Source organism: Dromiciops gliroides, chromosome 2, assembly GCF_019393635.1.
Source record: "Dromiciops gliroides isolate mDroGli1 chromosome 2, mDroGli1.pri, whole genome shotgun sequence".
Taxonomy (NCBI): Eukaryota; Metazoa; Chordata; class Mammalia; order Microbiotheria; family Microbiotheriidae; genus Dromiciops; species Dromiciops gliroides.
The window spans coordinates 27,904,983-27,919,861 of record NC_057862.1 but is presented as its reverse complement, the minus strand read 5'-3'; positions in this window follow the sequence as shown (position 1 = coordinate 27,919,861).

Sequence of the window (14,879 nt, the reverse complement as noted above, 5' to 3'; positions counted from 1 at the left end):
AATTCAGTACTCAGGAGCAGCTTGCGCAAAGGGGAGATGGCTTTCAAGCTCGGGGGGGAAGAAAAACGAATGAAACACAGGAACCAACGGGCAACAGAGAGCGCAGTTTTCCGATGGCCTCATCGTGGCAGGAGCTGCGGCTCCCATATGGGACTGCACAGCCACACTGTGGTCTGTGGCTCTTCAAGGCGCTGATCCTTGGTTGTCTGCGACTGGCAGAAGCCTACTAAAAGAAGAGGTAACAGAAGGCACTGTAACTTCTAAGTAAGCAAAAGAGTCCAGACATAGATAAATAAATATTACAAATCAAAAGGAATAAATGAATCAACTTATGTTATGAGGCAGTAGAGCTAATGAATTCTCAAGAAAGCATGGAAAAATTTTTCAGCATGTCTCTGAATGATTAAAAAAGAGATAAGAATTCCCAGGCAGCTAGGTGGCACAGTGGATAGAGCACTGGCCCTAGATTCAGGAGGACCTGAGTTCAAATTCGACCTCAGAAATTTAACACTTACTAGCTGTGTGACCCTGGACAAGACACTTAACCCCAACTGCCTCACCAAAAACAAAACAAAACAAAACAAAACCAAAAGAAGACAGCAGGCAGCCCATGGCCAGTGTCTCACAAGGGTAAAGAGAAATTGACTTGGGGTTCCACAAAGGTTGTAGAGTGAGGCCGCTGCTGAGGGCAGACATGAGGGTGTGCTCCCTGGTTGCGATTCAGAGACTGGCTCTAATTGGAGCCTTAGGGACCAATCCCTGAGAGAAGAAGGAATGAATGGATGAGCATTTATGAAGCGCTTACTATGTGCAACAGTGAAGGCCATAGGAAAAATTGCAAAAACTGAGGAAGACAGAGACCAGATTTGAGCTTGGGTGTTTGGGATACAATGGTGTACTACCACTCAGGCTCCCTCTAGGAAGCCAGAATGTCACATAGAATCATTATAAATAACACTCTTATTACTAGAATCTGGGAGCTCAAAGTCCTGCATCAGGGACAAAGTCACCCTTCCTAAAGACCCTACTACTACTGCCGGTGATTGAGGGGCAGGGACACTAGCATGAGGATGAAATGAGACTAGGCAGGATGGTACAGTGGAAAGAGAATTTGCTGTGAAGCCCCAGACATGAGTCCAAATTTCACTACTATGAGCTTACATATATAATTTACTAATATTGGGCATGTTTTCTCATGTGTAAAATGAAGTGCCCTATGAAGTCACTTCTAGCTCTGCATCTGGGATTCTAAATTTACAGTTTGAAGGGGCTTTGAAGTCTATCTAGACCAGGACTTGTTAAACTTTTTCCACTCTCAACCCCTTTTAGACTAAGAAAATTTTTACTTGACCCTGAGTATATATAATAAGTATACAGATCAAACATTTACTGGCAAATTTTCCCAAAACTTCACATTGTCACTCGACTCAATATGGGGTTTCATCCCACAGTTTAAGAAATTTTCATCTAGACCAACCCCCTCCATTTTTTGATGGCTTCTTTTTTTGACTTTTTCAATTAGCAGGAATTTTTTTTTCCATCTCACCTTCCCCTTCCATTAAACAAACAAAAATAAAACCCTTACCACAAATAAAAAAGAGATAAGAATTGAAAAAGCATAGTTTATGACCAGCATAACAAAAACAGTTGTTTTTCACCAAAGACACAAAAGAAAATAAATGAATGGGAATTATTTTTTTTAAATAAAATAAAGAACAATCAGAAGAGGGAAAAAAACATGAACTTTATAAAATAAAATAAAAATGTTGATCTGAAAAATAGTATAGACACAGAAAAAGTAAGGATAATAAGTCTCTCAGAAAACTTTAATAATATTTAAAATACAATATAAATGTGATAACATCAGAACTAATTGAAAAATACTTAGAATGTCTGAATAGAAAAAGAGTTAAAATGTCCCATAGATTGCCTGGAAGATAGGAAGAAAGAAGGAAGGAAGGAAGGAATGAACAAACAAGAAGCAAACTATACTGAAAACTACAAGACATGTAGTAGTTAAATTAAACAATCTCAATGAAAAAAACAATATTTTTCATTTCAAAACTAAGTAAAGGATTTAGAAAAGAAGAGGTTGGCATTGGGGTTTAAGTGCATGCGGTACTGAGTTGGAAAGAATGGGGTTCCCTAAATATAGATTAAGCTTAAAAACTGGAGACAAGGTGTTGTCTTTTTTGTTGTTGTTGTTGTTTTTGTTTTGTTTTGTTTCATTTCATTTTGTTTTAGTGAGGCAATTGGGGTTAAGTGACTTGCCCAGGGTCACACAGCTAGTAAGTGTTAAGTGTCTGAAGCCAGATTTGAACTCAGGTACTTCTGACTCCAGGGCCAGTACTCTATCCACTCTGCCACCTAGCTGTCCCGAAGGTGTTGTCTTTACAGAGGAAAGTGGTGATTTTAAATTGGGGATTATTATTTCCATTATAGTTCAGCACCTTTTTCGAAGACTGGGTTTTAGGGGGCAGATAGGTGGTGTGGTAGCTAAAGCACTGGCCATGGATTCAGGAGGACCTGACTTCAAATCTGGCCTCAGACACTTGACTTTTACTAGCAATGTGAACCTGGGCAAGTCACTGGGCAAATTCTGCAAAAAAAAATGGGTTTTAGTTTGCTCTCATCTCAAGTAGAGATCAAAATTGATCTGTGTTGCCCATTGTTTTACTGCCTATATTCCAGAATAAAGTTTATATCCTTCTTTTACATATAATTTAGTATCTACCCTTCCATTTTTTCTTTATGTACTACATAAAAAAACAGCCTGAGCACTCTAATAACCACCATATGAAATGATACAATACCATTACTAATTTCTGTAGCTCCTAAGACCCCATCAGTTTCTTTCTCATTAGCATAAATCAGTCATAATTATACTATAGACTAGAAAATATCAAGCATTTACTAATGGAGAAGGCAAAACCATGAGTGATAATCACATTGACCTAATATAGGACCAAAACATGAATAAACATGAAACATGAATAAACAGAATATAACAATCTCCCCAAAGAAAGAGGTTACCAACTCCTATCAATGCATACATTGCTCCATGCTGGGAAGTAGTGGGCAGACACTTAAAGAAAGTTAATACTTAAGCTCATAAGTAGGAATTCCATTGGTAACTGGGAAAACTAATGACTTTGACGTGCACAGCCTTAATTTACATTTTACTTTTGGGACAATGTACTACATTTTTTTTTATGAGGGAAATAACTCCTATTCTGTATTTTTCAACCATTTTCTGAAAAATGCCATTTCCCTTGAAAGCATTGTTAAATAAAACAAGTGAATGACACGCTTTCAGTGACAAGTAACTATCTCTCAAGCTAGAAATCGAGAATCTTGTAGGGCTATTCTCAGGAGGAGTTTGTAAAGGTCAATACAGAAAAAAATGGCCATTGGTTTCCTCAATTCCTAAGCTAAAAATGAAGTAAAACAAATGAATCACACAACGTAAGCCAGTTTTTCAAAAACAATAGAAAATCTTTCACTCCTCCAGTTACACCCATGCAGAAAAACCTGTCTTCCTGAACACTATTCTTTCCTATCTCCTGCTCCCCAACATTAGACTTAGCTCATCACAGAGTCAATGAAGAGTCAGTTAAATTCCTAATTCTCAGTTTAGCTGAACTTATCTTCCTCTGCCTTAGACTTTGACCCATTTATCTTATACAGTTTAAAGTGTTGGGGGCAGCTAGGTAGTACAATGGTTAAAGTACTGGCTCTGGATTCAGGAGGACCTGAGTTTAAATCTAGCCTCAGACACTTGATACTTACTATCTGTGTGACTCTGGGCAAGTCACTTAACCCTCATTGCCCCACAAAAAAAGATGTGTAATCATTTAATCAACAATAATTTATCAAATGCTTATTATTTGATGATCACTAAGCTTTCTGATGGGCATAAAAAGAAAAGAAAAAGATTGAGCCATTCCTCTTCTCAAGGAAGTTACAATATAATGGGAGTATAGTGGCATATATAGTTGTTTGTTTGTTGTTATGGTTTTATGGATTTTATTTCACAAATATATCCAAATACCCTGAATTTACTTCACTTAACTAGTGGCTTTACCATCTTAACAAAGATTAAAAAAAAAAGATTTATTGTTATCAGCAAAACCAACAGATACATTCAGGATGCAAATTTTGTGAGGTTGACTAATATGGAATCAGCCTCAAATGATTGAAAACAATAAGACTGAAATATTTTAAAGAAAATAATTTCCACAGAGATATAGATACATAAAGACATAGATGAATTATATATATATATATATATATATATATATATATATATATATATATACATGAATATATTTTTGAATGTCTTCCCTTAAAGACATTAGGGATCCAATAAATCTTCTTGATGTAACGATTGGAATAACGCCACCTGCTGGATACTAACTGTAGAAGAGTTCTGCCCATGAAGCGAAGGTCTTTGAGGGCAAGACCAGGAGTCTTTGGTATCAGGAAGTGACGCGGACTAGTGGGAGGAGGAAGGAGGAGACGGAGGCGCTCTTCCTTTTGGACTCTGGCGGAGAGCGGAGCTAGAAATGTGCTCTCCCTTTAATAGATAGGAATCTAGGCCTTTCTTTCTCTTTACCAAATTCTTATTCTCCTTAATAAATGCTTAAAAGCCTAACTCTTGCTAAAGCTTATAATTTATTGGCGACCACTCATTAAATAGTTTAGACAGTTTAGCTAGAATTTTAACCCTTAACAGATGGCTGACCACGAAGAGGAAAGCTAAACCTCACTTCTGATCTTCCGGTTGGGTAAGAAATTTCCCCTACCCTTTAAACTGCTAAGTACTGGCACACTGGCTGTGTTTTCCCTTTAAATTCTGTTAAGGGTTAAAATTCTAGCTAAACTGTCTAAACTATTTAATGAGTGGTCGCCAATAAATTATAAGCTTTAGCAAGAGTTAGGCTTTTAAGCATTTATTAAGGAGAATAAGAATTTGGTAAAGAGAAAGAAAGGCCTAGATTCCTATCTATTAAAGGGAGAGCACACAAGAAACAAAATGTTTCCTTGACGGAACATTGATCAGAAGAATAATATGGTCAGTCAGATAATTTAGGGATATAATTATGGTAGCTATATGGAAGTTGCATTGAATAGAGAAGACACTGAAAGAAGGGAGAACAACTAAGAGGTTATTGCAATAAGCCAAATGAGAAGTGAGGATGTACTGAACTATCATCATCATGCTATTAGTGGACTGATGTGGAATGAGATGAGTGGTTTTGGAGAGAGTTTTAATGCTCATATCCCAACAGGAGTTACTCCAAAATATATTTCCCTCTATTATAGTATATACATATGTATATATTCATTAAATCTACTCAGATGGAAGTACTGATTTTATTCTCTCTTTTTTAGCATTACTTGTTCTGAACACTGGAATTCCAAGACATGAAATGTTTGGAGCACGCTCAATGGAAAAAAAAAGAGAAGAAAAAATAATGAAAAGAAACCTATGATTTTGTCATCTTAATAAACTTTTTAAAATGGTGAGAGTTAAGAATACATCCCATTTGTAGGAAGACTGTTTATGTAATGCTAAATATGCTATGGATGATATTACCATTGTCAAACATATGTTCCTGGGAAGTGAGAGAACATAAACCCAACACATTGATAAAAATGGCAAAATTGGGAGCCACTTGAGAAAAATGTTCAAAGTCTCAAATTTAACAGATCCATAATGAACCTGCAAATTGAGAATTAACACCTGTTCTGAGTCATTATCACCAAGGAAGTGCTAAGTTGAAATTTGTTTATATGTGAGAAATGTTGTTATTCTTCAAGGTCAGTTGCTAATATGGATCATTTACATAAATGTTTCTATTAGCTTTCTCCAGTCCTTTGGGGATTAAGGGAAAAGATAAGGAAACCTTAAACAATTACAGAGATAATATTTTCATCAGGCTAAACAGAAACATTTACTTATCAAGGGTCATCCAGCAAAATACTAACACCACTTTTGGAAGGATGTAGTCTACTTATAAATTCAAATGAGAAAGCGTCAGCTTTGTCCTCCCTTCTCTTGTGCTTGGTTACACTGTGCCAGCTTGGAGTGTGAGGGAAGAACACCTTCTATATTTTCAGTTACTTTGGTTGGACAGTGAAATGATAATTGGATCCTTTTCCTCTAATTCTTCTACTGTGTATATACTTAGAGGTTTTCAGCAAAGTATAATGGGACAGTTTATTTAGGGCACGAAGGAGAGATCCCTAGGATATATTATAGAGCCAATTAATGGCTAATTGGCAAGCTTAGGTAAAGGATGAAGAGAAGGAAGAAGAAAGAAGGACCAAAAAGAAATAGAGACTAGGGAATGAGAAGAGAAAAAAATAATGTAGTCACCACGTATATCTGATATTACAATTGTCCTTCCTCTACCCCATAAGGTAGTTTAATTTTATGTTATATGCTTACTTCTACTAGTAGAATGTAGTACTAGCTAAAGTATCCGACACTCAATAATCTCTGAATGCACTGTAATTGACAGGTAGTAGGTGTTTATTACATGTTTTTGACTGATTATAAGGAACAAATAGTATAATATTGCATAATTATAATTATTTAAATTTATATTTTTCATCAGAAAAAAATGTAGGTTTTCCCATCTTTCTATTGTAACATCCTATTCTTAAATTAAAGAAAAGAAACCTGTTATAAATATGTTTTGTCAATCAAAAACATTTCCACAATGACCAAAAAAATGTGCCAATCTGTAGTTGGAGTTTTCACCAATCTGTGCAGAGATGAGTAGCACACATTTTCTCATTACTCCTCTTGAATAGTGGTTGGCCGCCATTCTTATAAGAGTTTCTAGACTTTGCCATATCACTGTCATTATATACATGGTTATCTTATTTCAGCTTGCTTCATTCTGCATTATTTCATGCCTTTCCACGTTTCCCTAAAAGTATTTTTTATCATTTTTATAATACGTGTTCCAGCACATTTATGTACCATAATTTATCTATTCCCCCAATTTGTGAGTACCTCATAAGATTCCTATTATTTGCTGCCTCAAAAGGTATATATGTGTGTGTCCTTAGTTAAACTTCATTTTGCTTAAGACTAATCCCTCCCTTAGCCTACTCTTCTTTGAATGAATTATACTATACTCATTACCCTCTTTTACTCCTATTTCCCTATTAAGTGTGATTTATTTTTTTATTCCTTCCTTTAACCAATTCATAGGGAAGTGAGTTTGAAGTATCAGCTGCTGTCTTACCCTGCCTTCTCTTTCTTTGTATAGATGTCTACTTCTATAAACTATTTATTTGAGATCCTTTATCCAAATCATCCTTTCCTTTCCTTCTGCCACTCCTGGAGTATGAGTCACACAACTGTTTCTTCTTATGGCTGAACTTAATCCTTTCTGATTTTAAAATCCATCATCTTCTTACAGAGTAATCACATTCATGGGTCCCCTTGCTCATTCCACCCTAGATTTATGAATCAGCAGTGGGTATTAGGGGAAAAAATCACTAGCTAACACCTATTTCCAGCACAATACTGTGGTATTGGTCTGGTGGTGCCCACTTATTTACCTGGGACACAGGTCTAGAACCAATTATTTACCTGGGACACAGACTCGCCTTTCTTCCTGGAGTGCTAAAGTATTCTATGCACGAAGTGCTTCTGCTCTACACATTGTTCAACGTCAACAGACTTCTCTGTCTGTGTCCATACATTGATTTGTCATTAGTGAAAGCCACCACAATGATAGTGTCCCCCTGAATTTCCCTTTTATGCTTTGGTCAGATGCATTTTCTAGATATATTTGGAGGATCTGTCGACAACAGCTTGCTGTCCTTCTGCAATCTTCAAAATCCCTTCAAGATTTAGGATTCTGAAAAGCTGGGTCCAAATTAATTTCTGATACTGAATATATTATTTTTGGTAGACCATCTAACCATTATGAGCTCCAGTTTCTATCTCTGTTAAATGAGGGGGTTGAAATACACTCCTGAGTCCAAACTCCAAATTCTTCCATGCCAACACTAAAATTCTAAGGAAAACAGATATTGGATGATACATAATCCATACATTGCAGAATGATTCTTATATCTATGCCACTCCTAATTCTTTCCTCATTATAACTCTATGAATTTGGTAGTGCCAATGCTATGCCTGTTATATGAATGAGAAAAATAAATTGAACTTTGTCTAAAGTTTGTGAAGAAAGCAATCTGTAAGCCTCAGGCTATCAGAGATAGGCAGAGAATTTATCAAAGACTTCCTGTGGGCCAGACACTTGTTAGTGGAGTTAGAATCAAGATGGGCATTCTCTGATCCCAGGAAGCTTAGAATTTCTAGTGGGAGAGGACAACATATAAAAGGCAGCTTAAAGGGATGAGGAACTAAAGGAGAGGTGCAAGTGAATCAGAGGCCTGAGCAAGATAAGGAAAAAGACCACTTAATAGATTCCAGTGTGTTTCACAGAACAGAGTTTATCTATTTTTGATAGAATTACTTGACTGGTAGATCAGGTGAAAGATAAAGAAAGAGAACAGCTCCATTTCATCAAGCCAGCTGAAAATGTTTCTCTTCAAATTCTTAAAAAGAATATTTAGATGGAAGTTGGATGAGGGTAATCTTAAATGGATACAGAAAAAGTTGAATGCCCGGGCACTTAGCGTGGTGACAGTTGGGTCAAGGAAGGATTTTGCTAGTGAAGTATTATACGGTTTTGGACCAAACCCGTTTTGTGTCATCATTTTTTACAATGAGGTAGAAGAAAATATAGAAAGCATGGTTATCCAATCTTTGATGACAGGACTCTAAAAGTATTAGCTGATATGCTAGATAAGAAGAATAAGGATCCAAAGGAAGTTGGCAGCCTAGGATATTGGAACAGACAAAATAAGATTAAATTTAATGGGGTGAAATGAAAATTCCTAACCCCACTTAAGATAAAAGGGGAAAAAACTTAGCTAGACAAGTATTGAATGGGGAAGTATAATTTGCAATTCACATGAAAAAGATAGTGGGGTTTTTGGGTCCTTGAAAATCAACTTGAGTCAAATCTTGATATAACATTCAGACAAATTGTATGTACTTACAAGGTCCAGAAAGAGAACAGTCATTATTAGACTTTACTCTATAATTTTATTTAGTTCTTTGACACGTTACAAAAAAATACATAAACAATACATACATACCTTTGTATGTTACAAGTCCTTTATTGTAGATTTTGATTATATATTTACAATCTATACATTATAATGTATTTCTTTTTCATCAGCATATTCTATATGGGTCTCATCATCTACAGGATCCTAGATTTCCTTACTATTTGAAAGGGAGAGGTCATACTGAGGTGATTTGAGTTATTGATTATGAGATAATTTACATAGCATTTTAATATATTACAATATTTTTTCAAATATCACCCTATTTGATCCTTGATACTAATATCACCATTTTACAGATGAGGAAACTGAGGCATGTGGAAGTTAAAGTAACTCACCCTAAGTCATGCAACTAATAAATATTGGAGGAAACATTTTAGATGAAGTCTTGGTAAATGTCCATTACAGGGTCATAATCTATATTATGCCCAGTGACAGTGGGTCTACCCCAACACTTTGTCCTGGACATCTCATTCTACTCTTCTACTTATTCTATTCTGGTTCTTCTTCTTCTCTCTCTCTCTCTCTCTCTCTCTCTCTCTCTCTCTCTCTCACTCTCTCATCTCTCTATCTCTGTCTCTTATTTCTCTGTCTCTGTCTGTCTGCCTCTCTGTGTCTCTCTGTCTCTATCTCTCTGTCTGTCTCTGTCTCTCTATCTCTCCATCTCACTGTATCTCTGTTTCTCTGTCTGTATCTCTTTCTTTCTCTGTCTCTTTGTCTCCCTGTCACTGTCACATTTTACTCTGTCTCTTCCCTCTCCCAATGATCAATTTCCCATACCTATGTATTCATACTTATTAACTCTCCAATTATAAATTGGATGTTTCAAAATGAATGTCCTGGAGACACTCCAAACTCATCTGTCCAAAATAGAACTCATTATCTCCCATGCCTCTATCACAATTCCAAATTTCTATTTATAGCCTCATCATTTTTTAAGTCTTCCAGGTTTATAACCATGGGGTTATTCTTAACTCATAATTCTTCTTTACCATATACCCAATCAGTTGCCAAATCATGTCTTACATTCCTTTGTAAAATATTACATATCTGACTCATTCTACTAACAAAGCAAATTCTTTTCTCCTGGATCTTGTAAAATCCTTCTTGAGCTATTAGATTTTTTTTTAATTTTTAAAGGTCTTTTTTTATCATTTCATTTCATTCTTTGTGCATGTCAATGATTTTGGTTAAGAGAAGGTATGACTAATTCCCCTTCTCAGTAAACTCTAGTTGCTCCATTTTGACTCTAGTTTCACTTGTAAATCTGGACTTTAGAGCTTCTCAAAATTTGACCCCTGCCACATTCTACATTTCTCTCCTGTGATCCAAATAAATTGGCATCTCTTTCTCCTTACCATGAATAGTACTCAATATCCTATCCCCATGACCGTGCCATATCTGTACTGCACTCCCTCCCGATCTTACATTTCATATTCAACTTAAAGACATATAAATATATCCTTTTTCGATCACCTGAACTGCTACTGGTCTCCCTCCTTAACTACTTTATGCTTGTTTTGTAACTATTCTATTTAGTTATGTATTATTAACCTTGTTTTACTTCAATTATACCGTAATGTCTGACTCGTTGTTGCCCCATGAACCATAGAACAAAAGATCCTTCCATCCTCTATTTTTTCCTAAATCTGTCCAATCACATTTTCATTGATGGCATGAAATTATCTATCCATCTCATCCTCTACTTTCCCCTTCTCCTTTTGTTTATGTAGATGTGTACATATTTGTGTGTAATAAAATATAACCTCCTTCAAAGTAGTTTGTTTCCTTTCTCGTCTGTGCATTTGTAATGCCTAGAACAATCAATACCAAGAACAAAGTAGGTGCTTGATAAATATCCCATAATTTCCACCCAAATAGCTCCATTGACTTGCTTCCCTGTCATCATCTCTCAACTACATGTCTTTGCTAATATTCTAATCAATCAGCCAGAAAACAAGAATGAACTAAGGATTTATTGAAGGCACCATGCAATTCTTTATTACCTTACTTCTACCTTTTAGACTACCTATTTCCCTTCAAAGTTTTATTAATATGCCAACACCTGCAGGAGACCTTTCCTAGTGATCCCCACCCCCACCTGTTAGTTCTTTCCTCCGTCCTGAAAAATGTGTATTTGTGTATGTATGTGTGTATATAAATGTGTATGCATGCATACACATTTTCATACACACATTTTCATACACATATATACATACATATACATGCACAAATATATATATATATTTGTGCATGTACATATATATATATATATATATATATATATAACTATCATCTCTCTAACTCTCAATCTATCATCTATCTATTTATCTATTACTTTATCCTTATACATATTAGTTTCTACCCTGAGGACATGGGTTGTTTGGGTTTTTCTTTGAACTCCCAATATCTGCCTCAGTTCTTGCTTCATAATTAATACTCAAAAGCTTGCTGAATTATAATAGGTTGAATTAAATTATTCTCCCAAGTTCAAAATGATATAACAGATTGGACATGTTTAATCAATATGTGTGTTTAAGTCTAAGGTCATTTCATGAATTAAAATGAATAATCCCAATTATTCAAACTAATCCTTAAGCCAAAACTATTAATATACTTGAACTACTGTAGCTGAAAAAGGGTAGATCATTTGAAATATTCTTTATTAATTACTTTTGGATTTTCTATAGACCTGTTACTCTTTTGACCATTTGGGTAAGGGAGCCATTATTGAGGGAATAGGAACCCACCATCTTAGACAAAATTAGTTGACTTCACTAATGAGGGAATGACACAAAGTCTTTCTTGGTCTATCATTCCTAATACAAAATGTGATAATTAAATCTAAATTTAAAAAAAAAATCATCAACAAAAAAAGATGCTATATGAAAGAGTATGGCAAATGCTGAGACAACAAAAACACTTGTTGACCACTCTTGTTATCTCTGCTCTGTTTAACTGTGGCCCTGGGGATTTTATATTTAAACCTGGAAGTGTCATTAAGGGTTAGATAGCTCATGTCCCTCATTGAACAGATCAGAAAATTGAAGTTCAAGAAGATTTTGTTGTTTACAAATGTATGAACTCTAAATCCACATTGCCTCTCTTAAAACAAAAGGTTGCAAACTATCAACGGATGATCTTCAGATTCTCTGACCAATCCTCTAGTTGCTGTGCTAAGTCACTCTCTCCTGACTAATCTTAAACTATATTCTTTTGATTTGAAAAGAATATGCTGAGCAACCTGACTGTGGCAAAATGTCAGGTAGAAAAAAATCAGTCTGAGAAAATTGAGGTCAGCAGAAGAGGTCTGTTGCACTTGGATGGAGACCTATCTGGAGTGCAATCCATATGCATGTTGCACCAGAACCAGAACCAGAATCATCACTAGCACCAGCAGTCGTTTTGGAACTGGTTACAACAATGGCAACAAAAGTAGCTGCTTCAGGTGTTCCTATCCCTGAGACAGTTAAAGGGTTTGACACCTGGTTAGAAAGAGATTACAAGGGACCCTTTGCTGGCACTTGGTGTAGCTAGTGCTCCTAGGCAACTCTGTTGCCCATATGCAGTTCTTGGTCACAATTCCAAAGTAAAAAAGAAATTCATGTAGTTTATTACAAGGGAACAAGGGCCGTGGTCTCAGTTCCAAGACAAAGAGGAACATTATTACTTGTAGGTGTAGGGGAGCAGGGGCCCTTCTTGGATAAAGACCAAAGCATAGACCAAGAGATTAGTAAACACACCTCTTCCACTATAACAACATCTTCGTAGCCTGGAAAATGTATAGATAATCTAGAACTATCTCTCTAAAAAGAAACACAAAAAAGTGTGAAGCTTGAGAAAATGTATTCTCACCCCCAGGTTAACAGAGTCCAACTTTAACTTAAATTTCAAAGTCAATAAATAGTCTGAGAAAATGATCTAGCAAACAAACAAAAAAACTTGTTCATAAAAAGCTACTAGGGTGATGAAGACAAATTCAATCTTAAAAAAAGATGATAATATGAAAACAGCTATAAGCACAGCTTCACAGACATGATGCTAATTGGATACAAGCACAACAAGAATTCCTGGAAGAGATAAAGAGATAGAGTGGTAGAGGAAAAAAATGGGACAAGGAATGAGAGTGATGAAAGAAAATTATGAAAAAAATTAATATCTAGGTAAAAGAGGTATAAAATACTGAAGAAATGCCTTAAAGAGAAATGGTCAAATTGGAAAAAGATATACAAAAACTCAATGATAAAAATAGAGAAAATGGAAGCTAATGACTCCATGAGAAATCAGGAAACAATAAAACAAAGTCAAAAGAATCAGAAATATAGAAGAAACAGGAAATAGGTCATCTTAAAAGCAACTGACCTGGAATATCGATCAAGAAGAAATAATTTAATAATTATTGGCCTTTTTGAATGACACGATCAACAAAAAAACCCTAAACATCATATTTCTAGAAAAAAAAAAGTACCTTGCTATCTTAAATCCAGAGGGTAAAATCAAAATAGATAGTATCCACTGATCATCTCTTAAAAGAGATTGCCAAAAGAAACCTCTGGGGAGAAGTAGAAAGAAATTTCAGGGCTCCCAGATCAAGAAGAAAATATTGGAAGGAGTTAGAAACCATTTAAATGCTGTGTAGCTTTCATGCCAAAGGACTGTTAGGTATAGAATATAACATTCCAGAAGGCAAAGGAGCTAGAATTACAACCAAAACAAATTTACCCAGTAAAACAGATTGTAATATTGCAGGAAAGGAGGAGAGAATTGATATTTAATGAAATAGAGGATTTTCAAGCATTCCTGATGGAATGACCAGAAATAAATGGAAAGTTGGACATTCAAACGCCAGACTCCAGAGAAACCTAATTTAATTAAATATAAAGAGTAATCATAAAGAACTCAATAAAGCTGAACTATTTATATTGCCTTACAGAGAGATTAAATATGTAACTCCAGAGAACTTTGTCATTTTTATGTCACTGTCATAAACAAAGGACATAGATGTGATTTCATCACATTGGAATTATCATTGAAAAACAATAAAGGAGCGAGAAAGAGGGAAGCACAGGGTGAAGGGAGGAAGAAGAGGCAGAATCCAGAAAATTTTTTGATCTAAAAGAGATGTACAAGAACTTTTGCAGTAGAGAGGGAAATAGGAGGGGGTGGCAAACAATGTTTGAACCTCAATCTCATTGGTGTTAGTTCAAAATGAGATGAAGGAAACTACACAATAATCAAAATTGAGAAAGTGAATGAGATGAAATCACCCATAAAACAGAATTGGGGAATACAATGTATTAGAAATCAGAATATACCAGGGGCAGCTAGGTGGTGCAGTGGAAGGAGCACCGACCCTGGAGTCAGGAGGACCTGAGTTCAAATCTGACCTCAGACACTTAACACTTACTAGCTGTGTGACCCTGCACAAGTCACTTAACCCCAATTGCCTCACCAAAAAAAAAAAAATAAGAATATGCCAATATTATTGTTTACAAGAGAGTCACTTGCAATAGAAAGACACACAAAAACTTTAAAATAAAAGGCTGAAGCATAATCTGTTTCAACTGAAATTAAAATAAAATCAAGGGTAATAATCATGATCTCAGGCAAAGCCAAAACAACAACAACAAAAGTCTAATTAAAAGATAATCAGGGAAATTAAATGTTAACAGGGACTTTATTTTTTTTAATATTTTTTTGTTTTGTTTTGTTTT